Below are 9,434 nucleotides of genomic sequence, written 5' to 3' on the forward strand. Positions count from 1 at the left end.
TGCCCACTTTATCAACGAGCACGCAGAATTTACCTCTGTCGTCGTCTTCGCCCCGCTGCTCTCTCTTTACCTTCCCTTCTCGCTGATGGACCCACCTTTCATCCGGACTCTCTCATTGACTTTTTGACAACGACTGACTGACTTCACAAATTCTGATACTTTCAGCCCTTTCTACTTGTATCTCTTGCTACCCTCTACCCCCGTACTATCCCCTGCCCCGCTGTTTTCTGTAACCTGCTGATCATCCCCCCTCCCTTCTGCCATCCAATTCCCTTGCTTCCTTCCCTACCCTGCAGCGCTGTATAGCCCTTGTGGCTTAGCGCTTCTTTTTGATTATAATAATAATAATTAGTCGGTCGGTATTCACTAACTATAGTTAGTCAAGTCAGTAAGTCAAGTCACTATAGTCAGTCAGTCAGTCCCATCCCTGGCAACACACACCCCCACTCTTCATAGATCTAAACTTACTCCCTGTTCAGAACATCCACACTTACTACTGTGCAATCTACATCTACAGGACCTTAAATTCCAATATTAACCTTGACCTAAAACCCTTGATAGTTGTGACAGAACCCACAGGCATAACATCAGACACAAACATCTCTATGACATTCCCCGTGTCCGACTAAACCTTTACAAAAATTCAGTGTATGTCAAAGTCCTTAAAATCTGGAACACCCTACCTGAAAACTCTAGACCTGCAGACACATTCATCACCTTCAAAACTACCGTTAGAAAACATCTTATCTCCCTAATACACCCCGTCAACTAACTACATGAAAACCACCTGGTGGTTCACACTATAAACACAGAGATACGAATCTTAATCTTAAAATAATGAATCCTAACTAGTCATAAGTTTGCCTGTAATACTCCAATATAGAAACTATGTATTGTGCCAAAACAAAAGCATTCACATTGCTAAATTCACGAACTATAATTTAGTCACTTAGCCCTAATACCAACTTACTCCATAATTTGTAATAATTTAGAGTTAAGAATTAATCCAAGTCTGCCCGAAATGCCTAGCCATGCTAGGTGTCCTAGTGGCCCCCTCTGTAATTAGTATTTTATAACATGTAAACCACACAATATCCAGAATCTGTAAACCCCGCATTGTAATCCTTATAGAGAATAAACTTGATTGATTGATCAGTAAGTCAGTCAATAGAGCCAGTCAGTCAAGTCAGTACAGTCACTTAGTAGGTCAGTCAGTACATCCACACTTACTACTGTGCAATCTACATCTACAGGACCTTAAATTCCAATATTAACCTTGACCTAAAACCCTTGATAGTTGTGACAGAACCCACAGGCATAACATCAGACACAAACATCTCTATGACATTCCCCGTGTCCGACTAAACCTTTACAAAAATTCAGTGTATGTCAAAGTCCTTAAAATCTGGAACACCCTACCTGAAAACTCTAGACCTGCAGACACATTCATCACCTTCAAAACTACCGTTAGAAAACATCTTATCTCCCTAATACACCCCGTCAACTAACTACATGAAAACCACCTGGTGGTTCACACTATAAACACAGAGATACGAATCTTAATCTTAAAATAATGAATCCTAACTAGTCATAAGTTTGCCTGTAATACTCCAATATAGAAACTATGTATTGTGCCAAAACAAAAGCATTCACATTGCTAAATTCACGAACTATAATTTAGTCACTTAGCCCTAATACCAACTTACTCCATAATTTGTAATAATTTAGAGTTAAGAATTAATCCAAGTCTGCCCGAAATGCCTAGCCATGCTAGGTGTCCTAGTGGCCCCCTCTGTAATTAGTATTTTATAACATGTAAACCACACAATATCCAGAATCTGTAAACCCCGCATTGTAATCCTTATAGAGAATAAACTTGATTGATTGATCAGTAAGTCAGTCAATAGAGCCAGTCAGTCAAGTCAGTACAGTCACTTAGTAGGTCAGTCAGTCCAATTAGTAAGTCAGCCAAGTCAGTAAGTCAAGTCAGTCAGCCTGTTTATTCTAGTAAACATACAATAAATACAGTTACATACATAGCAGCATATGTAAACACTGCGTGTAGTGACTGGTCTTCAGGAATCAACTAAGTTAATAATAAACACATAACTGACACTAGTGTCACTGACAGTAGTGTCAGTGTAGGTTACTGAGCAGTGGACGTGGAAAGGAATTTTAAGCAGAGGCGGCTCATGCGGGGGTTCTGGAGCACCCCCTATTTTCTTTAACTCTTTGATTATATAATGTACAAGTATAAAGAAAGATTTAAAGGAAAAAAAAAAAAGACATAATGTTAGCAATAATACTGAGTGAAAATAGCGGGTGCTGCAGTTCCACAGCACCCTCGCACGAGCCGCCACTGAATTTAAGCTCGACATCTCTGGGTAGACATCTTTTCAGTATAAATGTTACAAACCTCGACTTTTATTCACTATGCACACACACACACATCTTTACTTTCCTTGGTCCAGGTTTAATGCTTAGTTTGACAATATTATTATTACAGGAGGTCCCTGTTTTCATAGCTGTTATGTTCCTGACCCTCACTGATAACTGATAGTTGTTGGCGAGTGGAAAAGGGTGGAAAGGGTCCAAAATGCCCATGTTTACACTATAATATATTAAGTGCTCAGTACAGCTAGGCATAAAAAAATCACATACAAAAGTAAAATAAATATAAAATACATATAATACTTAAAACATGACACCGGTAACTCTTCCCTGACACAACTGTTGTGCAAAGAAGCAGAAAAAGCACCAAACAATAACTAAATTGAAAACTGCTGAAAAATTATGTTTTGTAATACATAGTTCTTAATCCTGTAATATTTCCTTTCCTACCTAAGAGGCCAAGCCCAGGGGGAGCCTAGGAGGCCTGGTCTGTGACCGAGCCCAGGGGGAGCCTAGGAGGCCTGGTCTGTGACCGAGCCCAGGGGGAGCCTAGGAGGCCTGGTCTGTGACCGAGCCCAGGGGGAGCCTAGGAGGCCTGGTCTGTGACCGAGCCCAGAGGGAGCCTAGGAGGCCTGGTCTGTGACTGAGCCCAGGGGGAGCCTAGGAGGCCTGGTCTGTGACCGAGCCCAGGGGGAGCCTAGGAGGCCTGGTCTGTGACTGAGCCCAGGGGGAGCCTAGGAGGCCTGGTCTGTGACTGAGCCCAGGGGGAGCCTAGGAGGCCTGGTCTGTAACCAAGCCCAGGGGGAGCCTAGGAGGCCTGGTCTGTGACCGAGCCCAGGGGGAGCCTAGGAGGCCTGGTCTGTGACCGAGCCTAGGGGGAGCCTAGGAGGCCTGGTCTGTGACCGAGCCCAGGGGGAGCCTAGGAGGCCTGGTCTGTGACCGAGCCCAGGGGGAGCCTAGGAGGCCTGGTCTGTGACCGAGCCCAGGGGGAGCCTAGGAGGCCTGGTCTGTGACTGAGCCCAGGGGGAGCCTAGGAGGCCTGGTCTGTGACCGAGCCCAGGGGGAGCCTAGGAGGCCTGGTCTGTGACCGAGCCTAGGGGGAGCCTAGGAGGCCTGGTCTGTGACTGAGCCCAGGGGGAGCCTAGGAGGCCTGGTCTGTAACCAAGCCCAGGGGGAGCCTAGGAGGCCTGGTCTGTGACCAAGCCCAGGGGGAGATAATCCCCACAACCACCATATAATTTCCAGCTTTTTTTTATTCAATTTTAGTGAATAATTAATGAGGCTTCCAGGCATTTTTGACATTGAAAGTCATCACAGGACACAACTTTAGATGTAATATTGATGGTAGAATTATCGACAGTATGTTAGATAAATGGACACAAAGTGCAACTAATGTGACATTTTATTGTGGCAACATTTTGCTCTCCAGGAGCTTTGTCAAACCCATTACAAACAATACATGGACACAGAGAATATATATAGGTACATCGTGAGGTGCAAAGCATAATATAATCATTGTAGGTGGTGGTAGTAGTTGTACTATTACTACCACAAATACTACTGCTATTACCTACAATGATTGTATTATGCTTTGCACCTCACACTATACCTATATATACTCTGTGTCCTTGTTTGTAATGTCTTAACAAAGTTCCTGCAGAGTGAATTGTTGCTACAATAAAATGTTGCATTAGTTGCACTTGTGTCCTTATATCAAACACAACCTTAGACCTGTCCACTACATTATGTGGTTGTCACTTGACTTCATAGGTTACCTGATGCTGTCTCTTACCTCACTGTCATGTCATCACCTTTCTTGCCAGTATGTGTTGTTCTCAAACCTGTGTTTGTTAGAATCATAGTCCCAGAACACAAATATTTTCTAGATATTCACATTTGCTTGTGTCTCTTTCTTGACCACTTTCCTGCGTCTACTGAAGTTGATGCTAGTGTTGGGCACTTGATGCAAGGAATTGGACTTTTTCCTCTCTTAGATCCTCTCAAGGAAGGTTCCTTGATGCTGGTGAGGGGCTCTTGATCTAGGGAATTGGATCTGTGCTCCAGTTCCCTGAATTGAGCCTGAATACCTTCAGTCCTCCCCCCTACATGCGCTGTATAATTCTATGAGTTTAGCGCTCCCCCTTAATTGTAATAATCCTCTCTTGGATTGAATTGGCCTGCCTCTCATTGACCCTTGTGGATTTAGCTCTTAGTTATGATTATAACCAGCGCTGTATAGCCCTTGTGGCTTAGCGCTTCTTTTTGATTATAATATAATTGCCTCCCATTTCCCAGGCACACTATGACCTCTGTGGGTTTTGTGCTTCACCCTTGGTAACAGAAAAAGTAAAAGTTAATGAAAATGGCACCAGGCTGCCATCTACTGTAGGGAGAATAAATTAGTTAATTTTTTGCATAATAGATGGCACTAAAAATTTATAAAAATGACACTGATGCCATCTATTGTTGGAATAGCTGTATAGCCCTTGTGGCTTAGCGCTTCTTTTTGATTATAATAATGTTGGAATTACATATTAACCCTTAAACTGTCCAAACAGATCCATGTTCACATGCGTAGTGCTCCAAAAGTAGATCTACATTTTTTTACATATTTTCCAATATAAAAAAAAGTAGATCAAAGTTTTTTTTTTTTACACATTTTCAAATGTAAAAAAAGATCTACTTTTTTTACAGTGAAATGTTGAAAAAACGTAGATCTACGTTTGGACAGTTTAAAGGTTAAATTAGTTCATTTTTTGCATAATAGATGGTACTATAAGTTAATGATGGCTTAGCGCTTCTTTTTTTTATTATAAGTTAATGAAAATGGGAGGAGAGACTAAATATTTTTAGTTCATTTTTTGCACACTAGATGGCACTGAAGATGAGAAGGGCACTTGGATGCCATCTATTGTTGGAATTATGAACTCAATCTTTAGTTCATTTTTTGCATAATAGATGGCACTAAGTTAATGAAAATGGGAGGATAAATTAGGGGAAATTGAACTAAATATTTTTTAGTTCACTTTTTGCTCAATAGATGGCAAAAAAAAAAATTGAAAATGGGAGGATTAATTAGGGGAGACTAAACAAAATATTTTTAGTTCATAATTCTCTCACTAGATGGCATCCAAGTGCCATTTTCATTAGTAATTTTCAGTGCCATCTATTATGCAAAAAATGAACTAAAAATTTAGTTCATAATTCTTACAATAGATGGCGTCAAAGTGCCATTTCCATTATTAATTTTCAGCGCCATCTGTTGAGCAAAAAATGAACTAAAAATATTTAGTTTAGTCTTCCCTAGTTTATCATCCCATTTTCTAATTTTTTTTTCGCCATCTATTGAGCAAAAAGTGAACTAAAAAAAATTTAGTTTAGTCTCCCCTAGTTTATCATCCCATTTTCTAATTTTTTTTTCGCCATCTATTGAGCAAAAAGTGAACTAAAAAAAATTTAGTTTAGTCTCCCCTAGTTTATCATCCCATTTTCTAATTTTTTTTTCGCCATCTATTGAGCAAAAAGTGAACTAAAAAAAAATTTAGTTTAGTCTCTAGTTTATCTTCCCATTTTCAATAACTTACAGTGCCATCTATTAATCAAAAACTGAACTAGATTTAGTAAACAATTCCAACAATAGATGGCATCCAACTGCTATTTTCATTAGTAATTTTTAGTGCCATCTATTGTGCAAAAAAATTAACTAATTTAGTTTAATCTCTCTTCAATAGATGGCAGCCTAGTGCCATTTTTCATTAACTTTTAGTGCCATTAGCAAAACTAAGTGCTAAACCCACCTGGGTCACACAGGGCTGTCTCCCTGCACTAGATGGCACCCCAAATGCAGTGTAGTGACTTAATGACTCCAAGCACTATTTTCCTTATACAAGATGGCACCAAAGTGCAATGTTATAGGTGCCATCTGTAGTACTATTATAATCACGGGGAAGCGCTAAACCTGTAGGACTATACAGCGCCTGTGGGGGTTGTGGAAGGTATTCAGGCTTAATTCAGGGAACTAGAGGTCAAATCCAATTCCCTAGATCAAGAGCCCCTCACCAGCATCAAGGAACCTTCCTTGAGGGGATCTGTAGTTGTAGACACACAGACAGTAACTAACTTTATTAAGACAATCTTGTATCAGAATTTGTGATGGATCGTATCTGGTATACCTGGAGTGTGTTCTGGGGGTCAACGCCCCATGACCCGGTCTGTGACCAGGCCTCATGGTGGATCGGGCCTGATCAACCAGGCTGCTACTGCTGGCCACACGCAATCCAACGTACGAACCACAGCCCGGCTGGTCAGGTACTGACTTTAGGTGCCTGTCCAGTGCCTGCTTGAAGACAGCCAGGGGTCTATTGGCAATCCCCCTGATGTATGCTGGGATGTAGTTGAACAGTCTTGGGCCCCTGACACTTACTGTGTTCTCTCTTATAGTGCTAGTGACACCCCTGCTTGTCATTGGGGGGATGTTGCACTGTCTGCCGAGTCTATTGCCTTCATAGGGAGTGATTTTCATGTGCAAGTTTGGTACTAGTCCCTCTAGGATTTTCCAGGTGTATATAATCATGTATCTCTCCCTCCTACATTCTAGGGAGTACAGGTTTAGGAACTTCAAGTGTTCCCACAGTTTATAGGCTCGTGCCCACAGTTTATAGGCTGGAGAAACATATAAATATTAGAGAAATATGGCAGTAGGCCTACTGGCCCATGCTAGGGTAAATCTTGAGGCACATTAACATGTTAGGTAGTGATGGTAGTAGATAATGGTGGTAATGGTAGTTACTGGTAGTGTATCTGTTTCAATATTTATATTACGTATTTGTATTGTGCAGTGAAGAGCTTTTACGAGGATAGTGAGGCTCAGGTTAGAGTATGTAGGAAAGAGATTAGGAAAGGTTGGAGGGAGAGGGTAAACGAGGTTTTGCGTGCGAGGGGCTTGGATGTCCAGCAAGCATGCATGAGCGTGTTAGGAGCAAATGGTTTTTAGGACTTGACATGCTGTTGGAGTGTAAGCAAGGTAACAATTATGAAGGGATTCAGGGAAACCAACAAGCTGGACTTGATTCCTGGAGATGGGAAGTGCACTCTGAAGGAGTTTTATAACTGTAGCGTAAGCACGCCTCTGGCAAGACAGTGATGGAGTGAATGATTATGAAAGTTTGTTTTGGGCCGCCCTACCTTGGTGAGAGACAGCCAGTGTGTTAATAAAAAATTATGGGGGTGAGCACTAAACCTGTAGGGATTGTACAGCACCTGAAGGGAAGCTAGGGTAGAAGTACAGATCAAATTATTATAATCAAAAAGAAGTGCTAAGCCACAAGGGCTATACAGCGCTGCAGGGTAGGGAAGGAAGCGAGGGTATTGGGCGGCAGAAGGGGGACGGATGATCAGTAGGTTACAGAAAACAGAGGGGCAGGGGATAGTGTGGGGGTAGAGGGTAGCAAGAGATTGAGGTAGAAAGGGCTGAAGGTATCAGAGTTTGTGAAGTCAGTCAGTCGTTGTCAAAAAGTCAATGAGAGAGTCCGGATGAAAGGTGGGTCCATCAGCAAGAAGGGAAGGTAAAGAGAGAGCAGTGGAGCGAAGACGACGACGGAGGTAAATTCTGCGTGCTCGTTGATAAAGTGGGCAGTCTAGCAGAATGTGGCTGACTGATAATGGAACCTGACAATTCTCACAGAGAGGAGCAGGGCGCCTCTCCATGAGAGATCCATGAATAAGACGAGTATGGCCAATGCGAAGACGGGAGAGAGTTGTCTCCCAACCTCGACACTGGTGACAAGACGGCCAGTAACTTATACTCGGTTTAATAGATTGAAGTTTGTTACTGAGCATAGTAGACCAACGTTGTTGCCAACAGGTGTGAAGGTGGGTAGCTATTGCAGCAAAATAGTCCATAAATAGAATACCTCTATATGAAACTGGTAGGTCATGTACTGCTGACCGCGCAGCAGTGTCTGCCTGTTCATTGCCCTGTACGTCAACACGACCAGGGAGTACAGATAAAAGTCCCTCACCAGCATCAAGATGCTTCAATATCCGTATTAAAGTTTTTTCCAGTTGTAAGTAGTCTTGGTTCTTTGTGCTTGTCTTGTCACAATTCTTTCATACTATATATTTCTGTATTTTTCAACCCTCATTAACACTTTTGATTATAATAATTTTCCATTTTTATTATCAATTTTGAGTTAAGAATTTCATTGCATGGTTGTGGTAATTCTTGTGTTGGACAAACATTGGTTTAAGATGCATATTTATGCTCAATAATGCATTTACTTTAGTTTCTTGCAGTTTCTTCCAGATATATCTTTTTGAACTTTAGTGTTGTCATGTCTCAGGCAAGACAGTGATGGAATGAGTGATGATGAAAGTGTTTCTTCTATTTTCAGGCGACGTGGCCTCGGTGGGAAGCGGCCGATGTGTTAAATAAAAACTAATATCTCTTCACATCCACTACATGGAACTTTGTGAAAAATCTTGTATTGTTAGTGTTTGTCTCAACATCACAAATAATACAAGATGACACACACAATTGCTTATTGGCTCGGGTACAAAAAAATTGTGATCTTAGAGGTGATGTTACATGTAGGGATAATTATATATTGCTCTAAGATTGAGATAAATAGTATAAAACACCAACATGATGGAGAAATAGAAATGCAGAGTAATGCAATCCTTTATCAACTCTGTTTCACCCACACAGTGGACTTTATCAAGTCACAAACACATCTTAATAAAGCCACAGTGTCACAAACACATCTTGATAAAGCCACAGAGTCACAAACCCATCTTGATAAAGCCAGTGTCACAAACACATCTTGATAAAGCCACAGTGTCATCTTGATAAAGTCAACACATCTTGATAAAGCCACAGTGTCACAAACACATCTTGATAAAGTCAGTGTCACAAACACATCTTGATAAAGCCACAGTGTCACAAACACATCTTGATAAAGTCAGTGTCACAAACACATCTTGATAAAGCCACAGGGTCACAAGCACATCTTGATAAAGCCACTGTGTCACAAACCCACCTTGAT

General features: G+C 41.4%; 1 protein-coding gene across 5 annotated transcripts in view; it reads left to right on the top strand.

Annotated features, from left to right (window-relative positions):
• Nucleotides 1-9,226, top strand: part of LOC138853411 (FH1/FH2 domain-containing protein 3-like) — a 35,455-nt gene extending 26,229 nt beyond the window's left edge. For all 5 annotated transcript variants that reach the window (XR_011392590.1, XR_011392589.1, XR_011392588.1 and 2 more), the window contains one exon: nucleotides 8,784-9,226. The gene's annotated coding sequence lies outside the window, so the exon portion shown is untranslated. The remainder of the gene's footprint in view (nucleotides 1-8,783) is intronic.
• The last annotated feature ends 208 nt before the right edge of the window (nucleotides 9,227-9,434 follow it).

The sequence above is a fragment of the Cherax quadricarinatus genome, chromosome 30 (assembly GCF_038502225.1).
Source record: "Cherax quadricarinatus isolate ZL_2023a chromosome 30, ASM3850222v1, whole genome shotgun sequence".
Lineage (NCBI taxonomy): Eukaryota > Metazoa > Arthropoda > Malacostraca > Decapoda > Parastacidae > Cherax > Cherax quadricarinatus.